General features: G+C 44.2%; 1 pseudogene; it reads left to right on the forward strand.

The window, feature by feature from the left end:
- On the forward strand, positions 11,082-12,811 carry Gm18815 (predicted gene, 18815; annotated as a pseudogene).
- Positions 12,812-21,418: the final 8,607 nt, after the last annotated feature.

Below are 21,418 nucleotides of genomic sequence, written 5' to 3' on the forward strand. Positions count from 1 at the left end.
TCATTTAGCTCATTAGGTATTTAGCTCATTTACATTTCCAATGCTATACCAAAAGTCCCCCATACCCACCCACCCCCACTCCCCCTTTTTGGCCCTGGTGTTCCCCTGTACTGGGCTTTTAAGAGCTGGAGAAACAGCTTGGCAGTCAAGAATGCATACTATTCTCCTATAGGACACAAGTTTGGAGAAAGAGATACTGAGAAAACCTTGATTTGGCACTTGAGTGTAACAGTGATAGGATACGATTTTTAAAACATCAGAGAAGTATGAGATATCATTTTTAAAATCCTGCTGTGTCAGAGGCTCAGTGATCCCTCCCAGATCTTCCATGAACCAAACTCTAGGGAAAGTCAGAACAAGGGCCATGGAGTTAGGTGATGAAACCAGGCCATCAGAATACCTCCAGACAGCAGGAAAGAGACATCAATACCTGGAAGTACTCACAAAGGTGGAAACCTGATCAGAAACAGAGCCTGACCCCTGGAGGAATGCCCAGGGATGTGACCAGCATCTTGGACCTGACTTTGAAGGATCGCCACACAAAAGAAATGTCTGTTCGTGTCCTAGGTTCACTTTTGATTGGAGTATTATGGTGTTTGTCAGTTTTTTAGAGTTTTCTATCTCTTCCAGATGTTAATCTCTTATCAGACATATTTTTTTTTCAAATATTTTCTCACATTCTTTGGTGTATCTTCTTACTCTTATAAAGTCTTTTGATGTACCAAATTTCATAAAGTCTCATCTGTCTGGTTTTGTTTAGTTTCCTTCACATATGATACCAATTTAAGAAGTCATTAAAAAGTCTAGTATCATGAAGCTTCTGTTGTATATTTTCTAAGAGATTTATAGTTTGAGGTCTTATATTTAGATTTGTGGTGTCGCATCCGCTCTCAACCAGCAAGAACTACACGACCACCAGTCCTTCTAACAGCAGTTTATTCAGCAAACTTCAGTCTTCCTCTCTCTTCTTTCTCCTCATCTAAATCTCCCACTACTTAATAATAATGCTTCTAACCCGGGCCTCTCACTCTTATATACTCTCAGCCCTCATCCACTCACAGCAGGCCACGTCACCTCACCAGGTACGCACCTTCAGCTAATCAGGGCAGCGGGGGCATATCTCCACCAAAATGGATTCACCAGTATCCTGGTACACCTGCGCAGCTCTCACGATGGTTGTGGCTTATATTCAGGTGTATGAGGAAGTCAGGTGCAAGTCATAAGACTTAGCTGCAGTCCCTGGCGCCTTCTTGGGACTGCCGCCACACCCGCTCCTCACATTGTGGTGCACTTCAAATTATTTTTCACATATAGTGTTAAGCTTATCTTTTGGATGTGAATATCCAATGACCCAGAAAAATTGACTGAAGAGACTTTCTTCCCTCGTTGAATCCCTTTGGCACCATTTCCAAAAAACATCTAATCCTCTAAGAGGACTGATTTTTGAACTTTTTGTTTCATCACCTTTGTGAGTACATTTGTCTGTATACCAATATTACACTGTTTGTATCATTGAATTATGTATCCTCCATCTCTTTTGTTCTTATTCAGCATTGTTTGGATATTTGGGTTAAATATAAGTACTGAAATGGGCATCCATTTACAGTTTTATGACAACTAGAAGCCCACTGATCAATTAAATGCTTCAAATTAAAGTATGTCGAATATCAGGAAGAGACAATAATGTCTTTGAAGAAAAAAAGGACATATTAGTACTAATCAGGAATTGGAGTTGCAAAATCTGAAGAAATGTATTTTGAGGAGGAAGACATGAAGCCTAAGTGCAGAGAAGACGAGAGAAAATGCAAGGCAGAAGGAGCCATCTGGGAGAATTTGAAGACAGAAATTCACTTCCCTCTCTGTCTCCAGGGAAACATCATGCAGGAGGAGCCATTTAGGATTTGAGATATGGGAGCATTCTAAAATATGGTGAGAACAAGACAGGGACGCTAGGCAAACTGTGATAGATTAGAAATGAGCCGAGGTTGGGAATTCTGAATATATATCCCATGTGAAGGAGACTGGATGCTGTCAGAACATCAGATTGGTGAGAGTTGCAGGGGCTTAGTCGTTTTTCTTAAGACAATGAGGGAATCTTCGAACCTGACTAAGAGCTGAGTACAGAGTTTTGTTCATTATTTGCCTCCATTTTTATTTTCAGAAGAAAAGGTAGGTACACTATGATATAAGAGACCATGAAGACGACAAATGAGGTCACCTTTGCATGGTTAAACAGAAGTGTTTTCACTTTCTTAAAAGTTATTATATATTGTATACTTTGTATACAGAATCCATTATGCATAGCCTAGGCTGAGCTCAAATTTATGATCCCCCTGCCTCTACCTCCCACATACAGGGATGATAGGTGTGCACCAGGAAGCCAGGCTTCTAAATTTCCTACAAAGTGTGACTGTTGTAAGTAAAGAAGAAGAAACAATAAGTTGTTGTGGCCACAGAAGTATTTACTACAGGAATAACCCAAGTGAGTGTGTTAGAAAGGTTAATGAGTCCAGAGTGGGCAAGCATATGGGAACAGAAGCAGTGGCTCCTGGAAGGCAGGGACCAGTTACATAGTTAAAAGCAGGTAAGAGAGATCTGTAGATGGTGATGTCTCTTTCCATTTCACCCAGATGTTGGCAGCAGCTATACCCCTTCTCCCCAATTCAAAACAGACAGAGAAACAGCCAAACTACAAAAAAAAATTTTTTTAAAGTACAAAATCTACTAATAAGTAAAATGTGGCTATAGTGTATTCTTCTTAGAGAATTGGTTTCAACAACTCACATTCCATTCTAAAAGTACTCCTCAAGAGCTGATACAAAAGTCCTTTGGAGACATACATGGAGGGAATTACAGGGGCTTGTCTCTTTTCTGAAGACATGGAGGGAATCTTCAAGTCTGCCTAAGAGCAGAGTACATAGTTCTCTGCTCATTATTGGCCCCGTTTTTATTTTCAGAAGAGAAGGTATGTTCCACATGATATGAGAGACCACGAAGATGACAAATGAGGTCACCTCTGTGTGGTTCAGCAGAAGTATCATCCTCTATGACATCATGGGGGAAATGAACAGCAGAGGAGAGGGAGCCCCTCAAATCTGTCTGGGATGGAACGGTCCCCACATACCAAATACATATATTAAAGTCTGGACCCTCAGGGCCTTAAGAAATGACATATTCCTATGGGTCATATGAATATGGAAGCTTTGCCATTGTCCAAGCAGACATCCTGAAGTTGATTTCTCTGATGAAGACAGAGCAGAAAGGCATCTGTCTGCAGAGAAGAGAGTCTCCACCAGGGCTCACTCATGCTAAGCCATCTTCTGAAACTTCTAACATCCAAACTATGGAAAACTAATGACTGCAGTTTAGGCTAGCCGGTTTCGTGGTACCTCTTATGGAAACCCAAACCCTCTAAGAAAACTTCCTTCCTCTCAGTTGTCTGCAGTCCTCCCACTGTCTGCACCAGTTAGAGGCCGGGGTCGGGGGGCGGGGGGAGATTGTGTTCATCTGAATTCTAGATAAGGTTCCAAACTCTACATTGCATGGCTATTGCATGGGTACCTGGAAGCTAGAAGCCTCTTGTCAGAAAAATGTTATATATGTATTCAACCCTCAGTCATAAACAGGAAGCTACCATATCCTAACTATGCTACCAAGCCCTCCAGGAAGAGGCCAAGCACAAAGTCACAAAACTCTGTGATAGGCAAGGTACAGTATATCAGAATAGGCATGTATCAAAACAAACCTAACGAGTAAAGTGTACACAACTGTCGTGGTGCATGGGGGAAGTACAGATAAGACTAAGACCTCCCAGGTCCAGGAACTTGAGAGAAAATGAGATCTCCACAAACAAGGATCAAGCTTGGATTCTACAGAGGGAATATTATGCTGCGGATCCCCGTGTGTGTCGGAGGCGCACTAAGCAGTGTGTCTGTGCATGCATGTGCATATATGCATGTGTGCACATGTATGCATGCACCTTTCCATGTGTGTATACTTTACATCTGTGTGCGTTCATGTGTTAAAGGCATTAGAAATTATAAACATGGAAAGCAATGAGTAGACAGGCAGGTTGAATGTGAGTTAGGAAGGGGACTGATCCTTGCATAAAAGCCTATCAATATTCTATCTCAAATATCAGGTTTTAGGCTACTCACCATAATTTTTTATGTATTTTTATTAGCTCTTGGAGGATTTTGTACAGTGTGTTTTGATCATATTCATCTCCTTCCAGGAACTCTTCCTAAATCCAATCCCCTTTCCCTACTCACCCAATTTTGTATCCTCCTGTTTTGTTGTTGTTGTTGTTGTTGTTGTTGTTGTTGACATCAAGGACAATTTGTACTGCCCAAATATTCTTAGATTTGTGATTTCCACTGAAGAATGGTCTACTAAACAAGAGTTACCCTGTTAAATCAAACTGACTCTTCCTCTCCCAGCATCTTACAGTTACCAATAGCTTCTCAGCTAGAGCTAAGACTGTGCCCAACTCCCCCTTCCATGCTGGAATTTGGTCGTTTTGCACAGGTATTGTGTGTACTGTCCGTCACTGAGATCCTATATGCAAATGTCCTGTTGTGTCCAGAGGACCTTGCTTCTCTGTACCCATGAATCTCACTCTGGCTCTTACAATCTTTCTGACACTTCTTCCACAATGACTGGAAGAGGGGTATAGTATATGTGATCCATTTAGGGCCAAGGGTTCTGTAGTCCCTTAGTCTCTGCCCCTTGGCCAATGGTGGGTCTCTGTGTTCATTGCCATCTACGGCAAAAGAAGCTTCTCTACTGAGGGCTGAGAGCTGCAAGATCTATGTGCATACGGGTCATTAGGGTCATTGGGGTCATCAGGGTCATAAGGGTCATTAGGGTTTAATACTATGTCCAGTTAGCAAATTAATAGCAGTGAGTGCTCATAGCAATTTTTAAGAAAGGACTTGAATGATGTAACCTTTATTTTGAAAGAAAAAAGTCTCTAGAAAAGAAGACAGTATCTATCATGGAGAACCTAGATTAAAGAAAATCAACAAGAAAACTATCCTAAAGAAACGAAGGAGGAAGGGTGGGCAATTTCATGGACATTTGGAAGCATATATTTGTAATGTATACATTTATGATAGGGTGGGATGTTTGCTCACTCACTCTGTATCCCTGAAAAAGGTAAACCGAGCAAGAGATGGAAGGTTTACTCCCAATGAGAGTGAGAAGGCAAGTTCTGCTGAAATTCAGTGTCTCTATTGCTGAGAATGCTGGGAACCCTGGAGGCAGGGGGGAGAGGCAACAGATGCCCAGTAAGGCTGAAAATCTAGTATCCAAAAAAGAAAAAAAAGCAGAAAGGGATTTGATAATTTATCATTTTAATATTGAAAGCAGTATAAGAAAAGTTGAGAATTCACAATCATCACTTGTGATTAAAGTAATTCATAATATACAAAGAAGCGAACATCTTAGAGGAAACCCATGTGAAGCTATTGAGAGACTCAGTTACTAGGTGGATCATAAAGAATGCTGAAGCCCCCAGGATATGGACCTGGGATGAAAAGATGACACAGACTTCAGGAAAGTACTGTCGCCCTCAGAGATATGTGCAGAGAGGTTGCAAGCCCAAAGATAATGGTCCACATGAATATGGAAGTTCTGATTTGAGCCATTTTAGCAGTACATGCCTGGCGCAGAACACAGTCTGAGAGCAAATGGGGAAAACAGAAAATGTGCAGGCCCTATCTTATATCTTATCAGGTGTCTGGTACCCTCCTGCCAACCCCAGGACTAGGACAGCCGTGTTTCTGGAAGCTTGCTCTTTGGTGATCCCAACCATCTCCCTCTGCCCTCTGAGGTCAGCATACTTTCCTGCACCCCCAACCCTCTGGGAATGTTCGCCCTGCTGCAAAGCTCTTCCTCTATCACAAGAAACACATTTCTGATATTTGACACCTTTGGAGTCTTCTTCCTGTAAAACTCCTGATTCTTTGTTTGAGGCCTGGATAATTGATAGCGTCTTTATTACTATCAATGATCCATCTCTTGGCTACTTCGCCTAACTCCATAGCGTTTCTTGAATTCCCTTATTCTTGTGTTGCATAATTCCTTTCTCCATCCTCATTAAATCCACCATCCAACAAACAAGCTTGAACTCCTCAACTGCATTCCTTGGAATCCACCCTCAGTCACGTCTGCATCCTTCACCTCCAGAAATGGAAGACATCTGGATTGCTTTGCAAATCCATTCTCAAACGTGATTTCACCCTCTAACTCCTTTCTCAGGCACCTCCAATTTTGCAAGTCAATGAATGTTATTCATTAGGACATGAGCTCCTTGGGCTAAGAACTCTGCAGAGATGCAGCTTCATTGTCATGATGTAGAGTTTCTGCAGTTCATCTTTCATTGAATAGATCCTAAAACACATGTGCATCCATGGGGAAGACAAGGGCATTGTCTTAGTTTTCTCTTTGTTGTTGTGATAAAACCATGGCCAAAAGCAACATGGGGAAGGAAAGGTTTATTTAAGCTTAAGGTTTATATAGTGCATCATTGGCAAAACTCAGATAGGGAACTCAAGAAAGGAATCTGAAGGCAAGGACTGAAATGGAAGCCATGGAAGAATGCTGATTGCTGGCTTGCTCCCCAGAGCTTGCTCAGGTTACTTTCTTACACAATCCAGGACAGCCTTCCCAGAACCACAATTGCTGGGCCTTCCTTAATGAATCACTAACTGGAAAAAGATGTCCCACATACTTGCCCTCAGGCCAATCTGGAAGAAGGAATTTACTGATTGATATTCCCTCTTCCCATATATATCTTAGGTTTATGTCAAGTTGTCAAAAATGAACGAGCATAATTGATCTCTCATCATCCTGACACACAAGCTCATCAGTATGAAGCCATAACCTTTTCTTTATTTGCCCCCCCCCCAAATTACATGTTGATGTTAATATCACAGTTTAAAATATAAGTAGCATTGAGTCCCACGGGCTTTTTTAAAAATCTCAACACTTCAAATGTCCAACTTCTCTTTAAAACTATCGAGAGTCTCTTTCAAGGTCTCGAAACCATAGGGTCCTTAAAAATCAAAAGTAAATTATATAATTCTTGTGACAAAGGGTAAGAATTGGAGTATAGTCACAGTCAAAGCAAAGCCAAACTCCAACAGTGTTAATCACTTAATGTCTGACATCTGAAGCTCACAATCTCCAGGGTTCTAATGGTCTTGGGCAGCTCCACTTATCCACGCTCTTCTTTGTCCACAGTATGCACAACTTGTCTTATAGGCTCAGGCCAATTTCACTCCACAGCTGCTGTCAACCTCAGCAATTGGTCATTCCACAGTCGTGGCATTTCCAATTAGGCTGAAGTCTTCACAGAAATCAACTTAGCCAAGTCTCAACTTTTTACCATGACCCCTTCAGCCCTGAGGTTCACACTGGAACTGAGGCTACACTTTCAGCAATGTCCTCTCCTGACCTCTCACGATGTCAAACCTTAGCCACTCTTCATGGTTGCTGCATGCCTTCAAAACCACTACCACATGGGAGTCCCTGAAACATTACCAAGTTCAGCTGTCATCATAAGATGCAGCTTTGACATGATCTGGACCACAGCTTCTCTACTGGTGCTGAGAAAATACTCCAATAAGATTTCAGCCCAATGACATTGGTCTTTTCTTAATCACATCTGATTTCCCAGCCACAGCTAATGAGCATTGATGATCCCAATAAAACAGAGGTTTAACTTCAGGGGCTATGGTCTCTTGATAGTTGCTCCTGAGTCTTCAACCCCAATTAACAAGAAGCACAGGTTCTTAATTCAAATTATCACATGAATGACCCTGACAATGTCTTTGAGGAACTGTCAACCTTCCCTCTAAAAGTTCCTAAGCCAGGCCTATACCATATGCACTGCCCTTGTCATTATCTTCAAGTAACCACAATAGCTCATTAATCATTGAATACTCACTTATTTTCCCAGCCCAAAGTTCCAAGCATTTCCACAATCTGCTCCAAACAGCATGACCAGGTCTGTCTCAGCAATATCCCCATAGTCCTGGTACCAATTTCTGAGTCACTTTGGTTTGTGTTGCTATGATAAAACTATGACCCAAAGGAACTTGGTGCAGTCCGGATAGGAATTCAAGTCAGGAACTGACACAGAAATCATGAAAGTTTGCTGACTACTGACTTGCTCATGAGTGAATGGCTCACCCTGCCTTCTTATACAATGTAGAACTACCTCCCCAGAGTAAACCACCCACAGTTAACTGGGCCTTCCCAGGTGTCTAGTTAGGGTTTTATTGCTATGAAGAAACTCTATGACCAAGGCAACTTTTATAAAGGACAACATTTAATTGGGGCTGGCTTACAGGTTCTGAGGTTCAGTCCATTATCCTCATAGCAGGAAGCATGGCAGCATCCAAAAAGATATGATGCTGGAGAAGAAGCTGAGAGTTCTACATCTTGATCAGAAGGCAGCCAGGAGAAGATTGACTCTTCTGCACTGGGTGGAGCTTGAGTGCTAGGAGCCCTCAAAACCCACCTACACAGTGACATACTTCCTCCAACAAGGCCACACCTCCTCATAGTGTCCATGAGCCAAGCATATTCAAACCATCACAGCATGTCAATCACAAATCAAGAAAGATGTCCCATGGACTTTCCTACAGAGCAATTTTTGTTTGTTTGTTTTTCAAGATAGGGTTTCTCTGTATAGCCCTGGCTGTCCTGGAACTCACTCTGTAGACCAGGCTGGCCCTCAAACTCAGATATCCTCCTGTCTTTGCCTCCCAAGTGCTAGGATTAAAGGCATGCACCACCACTGCCTGGTTCTACAGAAGAATTTAATGGAAGCAATGCTTCAGGTGAGATACCTTCTGTGCAGATATGTCTAGACTTGTGTTGTGTTGAGAGAGACTCACCAGCACACATGCAGAATGAGAATCAAGGAGAAAAAGAGAAGGGAGTATTCAAAATACCAACGTAAAAACAATCAATGTTTAACACAAGCTATCTCTTGACCAGAAGACAGAGCTAGACAAAAGGCAACCAACATTTGGACACTGACAGAAAGAAAGAAAGAAAGAAAGAAAGAAAGAAAGAAAGAAAGAAAGAAAGAAAGAAAGAAGAGAGAGAGAGAGAGAGAGAGAAAGAAGGAGGGAGGGAGGGAGGGAGGGAGGGAGGGAGGGAGGGAGGGAGGGAGGGCAAACTAGAAAACAATGAGTCCACTTGGAGATACCCTCACTTTCAAATAAGATATGGTCTCACTGTGTAGCTGTAGCTGGTCTGGAACTCACTTTGTAGATCAGGCTGGCCTTGTATTCACAGAGATCTGACTCTTACATGCTGGGATTAAAGATGTGAGCCACCATGCCAAATTGCATTAGTCAATTATTTTATTTTTGTGTGGCCAATGAATGCTGGGGAAAAAAAAGCTTATTCCAGCTCACACTTTCAGAGATACAGTCCATCCTGACAGGGTGTGTGTGTATGTGTGTGTGTGCATGTGTGTGTCAATGTGTAGGCATGTGTATGTATCTGTGTGTGCATGTGTATGTGTCTGTTTGTATATGTGTGTGCATGTGTTCATGTGTTTGTGTACATGTGTGTATGTGTGTGCATGTGTGTATCTGTGTGTGTGTATCTGTGTGTGTGTGTCTGTATATGTGCATGTGTATGTCTGTGTATGTGCATGCATGTGTGTGTATGTGTGAATGCCTAGAGCATGTAACATTGAAGAATCTAGGAAACAGAGAAACAGTAGAGCAACCACACACATAGGTAGTGTTCATATGGGAGGTTTTACCCGGCAGAGCACAACAAAGGCAGAGGAAATGAGCAAAGCAAAACAAAGAAATACGAACACGCTACCCCCAAAGTTATTGCAGTCCATGGCATAACGAAAAGCCTTAGTAACTCTGAAAAGAAAATCGCTTGAAAAGTTTTTAACCAGCTTCAGTGTTAAAACTGCATGCCTACGGAAACCCTCTTCTCGATCCCACTAGATCTTTACAATCATCTGTAATTAAAAATCATTTTCCATTTTGAGGCTATCAGGATTTTATCAGACTAAGTTTTGGTCACAAGCACAAGCTCCGTTAAGCTAATGGAAGTGCGTGCCTGTACCCACTGCCAGCCCCAAGAGACAGAGCAATACTGACGCTTCCACTGGCCTCAAATCTAGAAGGATGGGATTCCCAAATCAGTGTGGTACTTACCCTCAGTCCCAGACCAGCAAGCTCACTTGCTGTGGCTGAGTTAATGGCAGGAATAAGGAAGCTGTTTCACTTGTTTTTACAGGTAAGACATACCTGTCAGTTCGCTCTCTTATGAAAGAAGAACCAGCCATGCTAACTCTGTTTTTAGAGGATAGCAAGAAAAAACATCTCACGTTTTGGAAACTAACTTGTGCCCCTGCTTCTTTGTGAGAGCCCTCTTCCTGGTGAGTTCATCCCTAGCACCCCATTTTCTTATCTTGCTTCACCCTCAAGTTCTGCTCATGGTTACATGTCTTAGTCAGGGTTTCTATTCCTGCACAAACATCATGACCAAGAAGCAAGTTGGAAGGAAAGGGTTTATTCAGCTTACATTTTTACATTGCTGTTGATCACCAAAGGAAGTCAGGACAGGAACTCAAGCAGGTCAGGAAGCAGGAGCTGATGCAGAGGCCATGGAGGGATGTTACTTACTGTCTTGCTTCTCCTGGCTTGCTCAGCCTGCTCTCTTTATAGAACCCAGGACCACCAGCCCAGGGATGGCACCGCCCACGATGGGCCCTCCCCCCTTGATCACTAATTGAGAAAATGCATTACAGCTGGAGCTCATGGGGGCATTTCCTCAAGGGAGGCTCCTTTCTCTGTGATAACTCCAGCTTGTGTCAAGGTGACACAAAAGCAGCCAGTACAATTGACCCCTTGTCAACTTGACACACAAAAACATCACTATTAAGCCTCAACCCTTACTTTCTGATTCATCGCCAAGATCTAAATAACTTTGAAAGTCCCGCCATCTTTGCAAATTCTTACATATTAAATTTTTAATCCTTTTAAAATATCCAATCTCTTTTAAAATTCGAAGTCATTTTACAATTAAAAGCCTCAGCTTTTCCTGTGCCTCTGTCCCCCACGGGTCTCCTCTGTGTGCCATGGACTGCATAGTCCCAGACATAGCAGTTGGTAAAAAGCTGGGATTCAACTAGCTCTTCTCCACATGTGTCAGCAACGGCCCCTTCATCATGAGCAGCTCGGCCTCAGCAGCCAATGGAAACGATAGCAAGAAGTTCAAAGGTGACAACAGGAGCGCAGGAGTTCCTTCCAGAGTCACCCATGTCTGCCAGCTACCCAGTGATGTCACTGAGGGTGAGATAATCTCCCTGGGGCTGCCCTTTGGGAAGGTTACCAACCTCCTTATGCTGAAGGGGAAGAACCAGGTCTTCACTGAAATGAACACACATGAGGCTGCCGATACTATGGTTAACTGCTATATGTCTGTGGCACCAGCACTTTGTGGGCAGCCAGTCTACATGCAGTTCTCCAACTACAAAGAGCTCAAAACCGACAGCTCTCCCTACCAGGCACGTGCCAGAACATCTACAATGCCTGCTACACACTGAGCATCGACTTCTCCACGCTCACCAGTCTCCATGTCACATACAACAATGACAAGAGCAGAGATTACACTCGACCTAGACTGCCCTCTGGAGACAGACAGCCTTCACTGGACCAGACCATGGCAGCAGCCTTTGGCCTCTCTGTCCCTAATGTCCATAGAGCCCTGGCCTCCCTGGCCATTCTGGCTGCTGCTGCTGCTGCTGCTGCTGCTGCTGCTGCTGCTGCTGCTGCTGACTGCATTGCTATCCCAGGGCTGGCAGATGCTGGGAATTCCATCCTTTTGGTCAGCAACCTGCACCCTGAAAGAGTCGCACCCTAAAACCTCTTCATTCTCTTCTGTGCCTATGGTGATGTGCAACGGGTTAAGATTCTGTTCAAGATGCCCCAGTGTAAGGGAATCAAAGGTGGGGAGGTAGGAGTGGATGGGTGGGTGGAGGAACACCCTCATAGAAGCAGGGGGAGGGGGGATGGGATAGGAGGGTTCTGGGAAAGAGGAAAACTGAGTAAGGGGATAACACTTTAAATAGATTTTTAAAAACATTTAAAGAAGAAACAGGAGGAGAGGGAGGAGGAGGAGAGGAAGAGGAGGGTGTGCTTGTGCAGATAGCAGACAGGCCCAAGTGGCCATGAGCCACCTGAACCGCACACATCAGAGTGTGCAGCTGCCTCGGGAGGAACAGGAGGACCAGGGCCTGATCAAGGGCTATGGCAGCTCAGCACTGCACCGCCTCAAGAAACCAGGCTTCAAGAACTTCCAGAAATCTTTCCACCCTCAGCTACCCTGCACTTCTGCAGCACCCCGCCCTCTGTGTTGGAGGATGACCTCAGGAGCCTCTTCTCCAGCAGTGGCGGCATGGGTGACATGGTCGCAGGCTTCAAGTTCTTCCAGAAGGACCGCAAGACAGTACTGATCCAGGTGGGCTCTCAGGAGGAGGCAATGCAGGTGCTGACTGAATGGCACAACCATGACCTGGGCGAGAATCGCCACCTGTGAGTGTCCTTTCCAAGTCCACCATCCAGGTGCCTGTGGGCCTGCATCTGCTTCCGCCATTCCAGAAAAGCCACTTTAAAAAGCAGCTGAAGTGACCTTACAGACCAGAGATTTTAGTTTTTTAAAGAGAGATCAGTTTACCTGGGTTTTTTTGGTTTTGTTGTTGTTGTTTTTACATTAAATCTAGTCTACTCTGCTGTGGCAAGAAATAGCTTGGGCCACAGAGGCCCAGTCAGTCCCAGCACCACGCCTTGAGGGTCTCTGGTGTGAGGTCACAGCAGTGCCTCAAACATAGCCGCTTTCTGTGCCTTACAAACCAGTGTGCCTCACGGCTGCACAACCACCCTCTAAGGCCACCAGCTGTCTCTAGACCTGCAGGTGAGCCAGGTGGCCTATACATAAGCTCCCCAGTGGTGTGCAAGAGCTGGGGCCACTCCCCTACACCCTTATAAGCAAGTGACATGATTTCCCCCAAGTCCCTGGCCAGCCCAGAGGGCCCAGGCCATCCTCAGCAGCCAAGCCTCATTGTGACCTTAGTATTCTACTCCATGTAGTCACAGACACCTGTGCCTAGCAATACTTCCACTTGACCAAATACCCGAATCTTTTCCATTTATATGCAAGAGATACAGTTTTAAAGTTTTAAGTAAGAGCAATAATACAACTGTATGTGTGTACTCTGAGCTTCTGCGTCCCCTGAGCTCCTTCCTCCCAGTGACCAAGTAGCAGATGGGCCCAGGTCAGGGCTGGAGAAAAAGCTCTGAGACTTGTGGGTTTCTTCCTGCAAATTTTAGACCCAAGTTTTGTTTTCTGCCTGCCTCTAACTATGCCCAGTTGAGGGGCTGACCTCTAGTCCTTAATGTCTCTCACAGACACCCACCTCTATCCTAGCTTGTTTCTATGGGAGGGGTTCCCTGCACCCTGGCTCTGTGAAAGGAATGGAAGAGTGTAAATATTTATGACTTTATACCTGTGGGGCTGAGGTGGTGCAGTGGTTTTTTATGGTGACAGATGTGTATTTGGGGAATGAGTTCAGTATAGTCCTAGGGCCAGCCCTGGCCATATATACCCAATCCCAGATGGTGTGTTGGGGGGTGGGGAGGAGTGAGGAACTTTTCCATTAAAGCAGTTTTATAACCTTAAAAAAAAGTCTCCTAACTGTGGGCTCCACTAAAATACCTTCTTCCTTCAAGAGGGAGAAATATCAGGGCACAGTCACAATCAAAAGCAAAATCAAACTCCAACCATCCAATGTCTGGGATCCAACTCACGATCTTCTGGCCTCCTCCAAGGGCTTGGGTTACTTCTCCAGCCCTGCCCGTTGTAGCACACACCTTGTCTTCTAGGCTCCAGATGCCTGTACTCCACTGCTACTGCTGTTCTTGGTGGTCATCCCATGGTATTGGCATCTCCAAAACACCACTGTCTTCCACTGCAACTAGGCTTCACCAATAGCCTCTCATAGGCTCTCTTCATGGTGCCAAGCCTCAACTCCTTTGCATGACCCTTTCAGTCCTGGGTCATCAACTGCAACTGAGGTTGTACCTTCACCAATGGCCTTCCGTGGGCTCTCACAGTGCCCAGCCTCAGGTGCTCTTCATGACCCTTTCCTGCCTTCAAAACTAGTACCACCTGGGTGGCTCTTACACATTACCAAGTCCAGCCACAGCAGAAGGTACAACCTTGGCTAACTCTGGAACAAAGTCTCTTTGTACTCTCAGAAAACACTTCCCAGAAGATGTCACCTCAAATGACACTTGTCTCTTTTGTTTGTTTGTTTCTTTCTTTTTTTAAAATATTTTTATTAGGTATTTTCCTCAATTACATTTCCAATGCTATCCCAAAAGTTCCCCATACCCTCCCCCCCACACCCCTTACCCACCCACTCCCACTTTTTGGCCCTGGCGTTCCCCTGTACTGGGGCATATAAAGTTTGCATGTCCAATAGGCCTCTCTTTCCAGTGATGGCCGACTAGGCCATCTTTTGATACATATGCAGCTAGAGTCAAGAGCTCCAGGGTACTGGTTAGTTCTTAATGTTGTTGCACCTATAGGGTTGCAGAACCCTTTAGCTCCTTGGATACGTTCTCTAGCTCCTCCATTGGGGGCCCTGTGATCCATCCAATAGCTGACTGTGAGCACATCCACTTATGTGTTTGTTAGGCCCCAGCATAGTCTCACAAGAGACAGCTTTATCAGGGTCCTTTCAGCAAAATCTTGCTAGTGTATGCAATGGTGTCAGCGTTTGGAGGCTGATTATGGGATGGATTCCCGGATATGGCAGTTTCTAGATGATCTGTCCTTTCGTCCCAGCTCCAAACTTTGTCTCTGTAACTCCTTCCATGGGTGTTTTGTTCCCAATTCTAAGAAGGGGCAAAGTGTCCACACTTTGGTCTTCGTTCTTCTTCAGTTTCATGTGTTTTGCAAATTGTATCTTATATCTCGGGTATACTAAGTTTCTGGGCTAATATCCACTTATCAGTGAGTACATATCATTTGAGTTCTTTTGTGATTGTGTTACCTCACTCAGGATGATGCCCTCCAGGTCCAACCATTTGGCTAGGAATTTCATAAATTCATTCTTTTTAATAACTGAGTAGTACTCCATTGTGTAAATGTACCATATTTTTTTTATCCATTTCTCTGTTGAGGGGCATCTGGGTTCTTTCCAGCTTCTGGCTATTATACACTTGTCTCTTCTTAATCACCACTAATTTCTTAGTTTCAGCTAACCAGCACCAATAGTCCCAGTAATGCAAAAGTTTCACTTTAGTAGTTCTGGTAACTTGTTAATCACAGCTGATTCTTCAGCCCCAGCTAACCAGAACCACAGAATCTTCACAATCAAAATAGCAACAGCCCTGTTAAGGATCTTTAATCTTCCCTCTGAAATTTCACAAGCCAGGCCTCCATCGTCTGCACCGTTCTCACCATTATCTTCCAAGCTCCTACAGAACATTCTACAGAGCTCTTACCATCCCAATGGGTCTCCTAGCTCAAAGTTTCAAAGTCCCTCCACAGTCCTCCCCAAAACATGGTCAGGTTGTCACAGGAATACCCCACTCTGCTGGTACCAATTTGTCTTAGTATTTCTATTCCTGTACAAACATCATGACCAAGAAGCAAGTTGGGGAGGAAAGGGTTTATTCAGCTTACACTTCCACATTGCTGTTTATCACCAAGGGAAGTCAGGACTGGAACTCATGCAGGTCAGGAAGCAGGAGCTGATGCAGAGGCCATGGAAGGATGTTACTTACTGGCTTGCTTTCTTATAGAACCCAAAACTACCAGACCAGGGATGGCACCACCCCCTTGATCACTAATTGTGAAAACGCCTTACAGCTGGATCTCATGGAGGCATTTCCTCAAGGGGGGTGGGGGCTCACTCTGTGATAATTCCAGCTTGTATCAAGTTGGCACAAAACCAGCCAGTACACTCCGTGTCTGCTTCTGTCAGGTGCGAAGCCAGAGGGACTGAAGCCTCAAAAAAAAAAAAAAAAAAAAAAAAATCTGTTAATACACTACCTTTGCTTTCCTGTGTCTCACCGCTGAAGGATGGTCTGCGGTTGCCATGGCAATGCTATCATGCAACAATGCTGGGCAGCCTTCCAGGAGCTTCCAGGTTGGAAGCAGCGGTGCTAAAATACATCTGTCAGAGGTAACCAAGAATTCTCTGTATAAACATTTCTGTAAGATCTATCACCTGTGTGGATCCTGACACGATGGACACGGTGCAGGGATGGAAAGCTGAGACTGGGGATGTTGGCCTGAGACTGTCCTGTTGCATGTTATGGTCTGTGTTGCTCTGCTGCACGCCTCAGAATAAGGCCAAGACTCCTCCCAAACAAGTGATGCTCTCTGGATACTAAGTTGAAAGCTGATGCTGGGTCTGACCTAGGGGAGCCTTTGCCTGAGATTCGTCTAGGATTTAAAGTCACTTCCTCATATTTTCCCTCCATACCATCTCTAATATGTAAGCTCCTTGTTCTGAACTCACTGTTTCCATTAAAGCTATTCCCCTATTATGTTCTATATGTATTTATTAAATAGTAAGTGTTTAATAATGCTTACATATAAGTAGCTAAGCAATCAAGCTGAGCTTCTCATCCCAGCTTCAAACTGAGTCAAAACAACAACAGCAAACAAAAACAATAACAATAACAACAAAACAAAGAGTCTGCTCAGACCTGTGGTGATAATTAGGGGCAAAGCGTTTGCTACGCAAGCATAAGGACTTGAGTTCGGATCCCCGGCACCCACATAAAATCAGGGTGTGGTGGCGCATCTATTTGAAACCCTAGCACTTAGATGGGCAGAGGCTGGTGATTCCCCAAAGCTCACTGATCAGCCATTCTAGCCAATCACAGAGCCCCAGGTTCAGTGAGAGACCCTGTCTCCAAAAATAAACTGGAGAGAGATAGAGGAAGACACTTAGAATTGACCTCTGACCCCTACACTCACATGTTCACAAGCACACCTACCTGTACATGGAGACACTACCATTCTCTCGGGTAACAACTCTAGTAAAAGAATATTACTATTCATTTAGACCAGTGGTTCTCAATCCGTGGGTCATGATCTCTTTGAGGCATGTCACAGATCAGACATCCTATGTATCAGGCATCCTACATATCAGATATTTATATCAGTATTCATAAAAGTAACCAAATTATAGCAACAAAATTTTAGGGTTGGGGTCACCACCTCATGAGGAGCTGTTTTACAGGGCCTTGGCTTTATTATAGTTGAGAACCACTGATTTAGACCAAGAACACTTCTGAAGTAATAATGCCAGTAAGCTGCTGGAGTACACCATGTGGTACAGCAAAGCTGCTCACCTCATGGTTGCTAGGAAACAGGCAGCAGCTCACCTCATGGTTGCTAGGAAACAGGCACCCACACTGGAAGAGCAGAGACAAGATGCATCCTTCAAAAGCAGACCTGTGCTGAATACTTCCTCCAAAACGCCATCCACCTACTTTCTATCACTCTCACCAATGTCACCAAATTACATATCCATCATCAATCAATCGTTGCTAAGGTTAGATGCCTCGTGATCCAATCATCTGTGGCAATGATCTCACAGATGAACACAGTTTTGATCAAGTTGGTGATCAAAATTAACCCTAACAGAGAGAGCACCATGTAGTTATCAATACCACCAGCCCAAAATCTCTCAACTTCCAGTTATCCATGGTGACATAGCCTTTTTCCCTGGGTATATCAGGCCCATAGGGAGGGAGATATGACACTATGGAAGACCCTAGGAACATTGAATTGTGCTCTCTGGTGTGCAGGTGTTGCTGTTGAATATCTATGCTGACAACGTGGGTGAAAGTGAGCCATAAGTATACTACTGTAGTGCCAGGGAAATGTCAGTGATTCCCCCCCAAAAAAACAGACAGGAGCTGATCTGATGTAACTTATAACAGGATCTTTATTTGAGCTAGCTCAGTCCCCACCCCCACCCCCACCCCCACCCCCGCCACCCTCCAACTCACCACTGTCACACAGAACAGTTTTGTGTTTTATTTGTTTGTTTCAATGAGGTTATTTTTTCCCCATATGAGTGAGTTCCAAATGACTGCCAAGCATGGAAAAGTGACCCAGACTCTCCTGGCAGATGGCAGAGCCACACTGTGCCAGGCTCGGCTACCATGGCCCTTCAGGAGGAAGACTGTCCACAACACAGAAGGCAGCTGGGCAGCCCGCTCTCCTCACTCAAAGTCACCTCCTCCTAGCGCTTGTGTCCTCTGTAACCCTTGGCAACTTGCTAGAGTAGTCTCGCTGCTTTTCATTGTATGCAATCCAGGAACTTCTAGAAACAGGCCTCAACCTCCATAAGTAGCTAAACAAATGATAAAATGGCTTAAAATCCTCTGCCCTGAGCCCAACCCTCACAACATCTGCCATACACATATGTGTTCTCATATGTTGATAGCAACTCAAAAAAGAGGGTGGGTGAAGGTTCAGAAAGCTGCTGAGCATGCAAGGAGCCCACCCTCTTTCAATACTGGCTTCTTTGTCAACTACATCTATCCCCAGCCAGAGTCAGTTCAAAGTGTAAATTCTGTCATATACCAAACCCCTCCCCTCAAAACTTTCCCCTAGCTTCTCATCAAGCAGACAAGATACCTGATTGCCTACTGCTCAGTGGGGTGACTAGAGATGTTAAAGTACTAGGTATTTCTAAAAGCTAGAAGAAAGAGGTTTGAAGGTTTAGAGCTCAAATGACCTAAGGAGATCCACGTATTGAGTCTGAGTTTACAGTATACTCACGGGAGTCATCATTGAGCTGAAGTTGGTTTTATGCTATACAGTGTAGACACCCATCAGCTGTCATGCATGCTGAACCCAGGGTTACGTTGTACGGTGTAGGTAACACTGGCCATCATGCACGTTGAAACCAATATTGCATTCTGCAATGTAGGCGCATCTGAATCATAATCTGTGTTGACCCCATTGTTACAGTATAAACATGTATCAACTACCACGCCATTTCAGTAATGTGCACAGTGCTTTTATGTATCGATTTCATCTTTAAATTTTCAAAATGAATTGCTGTAATTGGCCTTTTTCAGCCAACATCCCTTTCTTCATGACATGCTACTCTGAGTCCATTCCCTCCATTGCACCTTCCCATGTGGCACTAAGTACCACCTTATATCACAGGACACGTGTGTTTACCACTGTTTCTCTACTAACGATGAAAAATCCTTAAGAGCAAGACCCGTCAGCCAAGCAGTGGTGGCGCATGCCTTTAATCCCAGCATTTGGGAGACAGAGGCAAGTGGATCTCTGAGTTCGAGGCCAGCCTGGTCTACAGAGTGAGCTCAGGACAGCCAGAGCTACACGGAGAAACCCTGTCTTGAAAACAACAACAACAACAACAACAACAACAAACAAAACAAACATCTGTCTCCTGCACCCCCAGCTATAAAACACTGCCTGCCAGAGCAGACACTTGAGAAATGTCACTGAATCCGAGAGTGAGCACAATGAAAGTGGACCTGGGGTCCCTATGTCCCAACACATATGTAGGCTATGGGATTTCTCCATGTGCTGACTATGCATGTATTTTCCAACTCTGTGCATTTGTAAACTCTGTGCTCCTGACGTTCTCCAGCAATAGGAAATGAATTTCCCTGAATTACGCCCACATAGAATTATAGTTGACGTCACACAGATGCAGCAGAAAGTAAGAGCCTTGATATACAGCTCTCCTCTGCCATGGCCAACAATTTGTAACATTTTAACAGCCAAATCTGGGAGTCAATGATGGCACTGGACATTTGTATTATAAGTAGAAATGGAATATAAATTATGTAAGGGCAAATGTGGGACTCCAGGCCATAAAGTGGGTATCAGAAATGACACATAATTGTGCTGCCCTCAGCCACTGTGCTGGGGTAAAACGTTTTGATTTGGGCTTATGGTTTCCCAAGGTTCCATGCTGAGAGGCAGTGGGAGCAGCACACATCACAGCAGCCAGAAAGCAGAGTGAGAAAGGGCTGTGCTGGAAGGTGCTCTCTTCTTTTTATTTCAGCTACCCTCAACCCAGGCTGGGGAAAGGCACTACCACATGCAAGGTGAATCGTCATCATTGCTAATCAACTCTCTCCGATCTCACACTCCCAGAGTGAGTCTTACCAATCTCCCAAGCACTTCTCAATCCAATCAAGAATTAGCCACCACAAGGATAAGAACACAGTCAGATGTAAGCGTAATCAATGCCCTATCTTTCACAGGAAAGTTGATACAGGATATTTATAACTGATAAAGATGAAATGGAGGAACAAGTATTAGTTGGACATGTCATCAAAACTGCCAGAAACAAACAAACAACAACAAAACAGACGCTGTCAACAACCTTGCCTCTAGAGAGAGAGATGGGGAGGGGGCGGGGAGGAGGCATGAGAACACAAGATTTGGCTGTTTTTTATTTTCCTTAACAGATCCTTTCAATGAACAGCCTTTTTTCTTTAAGAGAGTTCATTTTACCATTCGCAAAACACATCAAAAATATATTAAGGCACTAAAATAAGTACATAATACTACATTGTCAATGAAAGGAAACATCATGATGTGTCCTGAGTCGTGATGAAGTACGATTATTTTAGCTTTGGTAGTGCATAGTAATCTAACTAGCAAACTATGATCTGTACACTCAGATGTGTATCTCAACGTCTGTCTCATCTGCAAGACAAGACAACGGACGATGACAATTCTGGAGCAATGGCTTGGGTCAAACTGTATTCTACTTCTGAGATGTTCACTTAGTTTAAGTTTTGCTTCCCTTGGCAACTTATTCTTTCAAAATCAACCTGCAATAAGGAGTCTATACATTACTTATTCTGTTTGTATTGTCTGCATTGCGTACCACTGAGTACCTTAGCTCTGTCATCTCCTGCACAAGTGTAGGAAGGGAATCATGCTTGGGGGACAGCTGATTCTCTCTCTCTCTCTCTCTCTCTCTCTCTCTCTCTCTCTCTCTCTCTGTGTGTGTGTGTGTGTGTTAGTTGACAACTTAAATTAAAGGTAAAATGTATCTCACTTTAAACATATTTTTGTGCATAGAATACCAGAGTTTTCAGAATAAGGCCTAAGAATCTTTCCATCTACCTGTGGGTTTCCCATAACTGTAAACCCATCTCTCCCTGGAGCACTAGATTTAAGCATGGAAGGCACTGAGTGAAATGAGCAGGTATCTAGCAAGCCAGGATCAAGTGGAAACCCAGAGAGTGAAGGATCCCACACAAACTGATCTGTAAGAGGAGCTGTTGAGTCCCGGTGTGCCCAGCGGTGCCTGGGATCTGGGGGGGGGGGGGGGGGG

Source organism: Mus musculus, chromosome 15, assembly GCF_000001635.26.
Source record: "Mus musculus strain C57BL/6J chromosome 15, GRCm38.p6 C57BL/6J".
Classification (NCBI taxonomy): domain Eukaryota; kingdom Metazoa; phylum Chordata; class Mammalia; order Rodentia; family Muridae; genus Mus; species Mus musculus.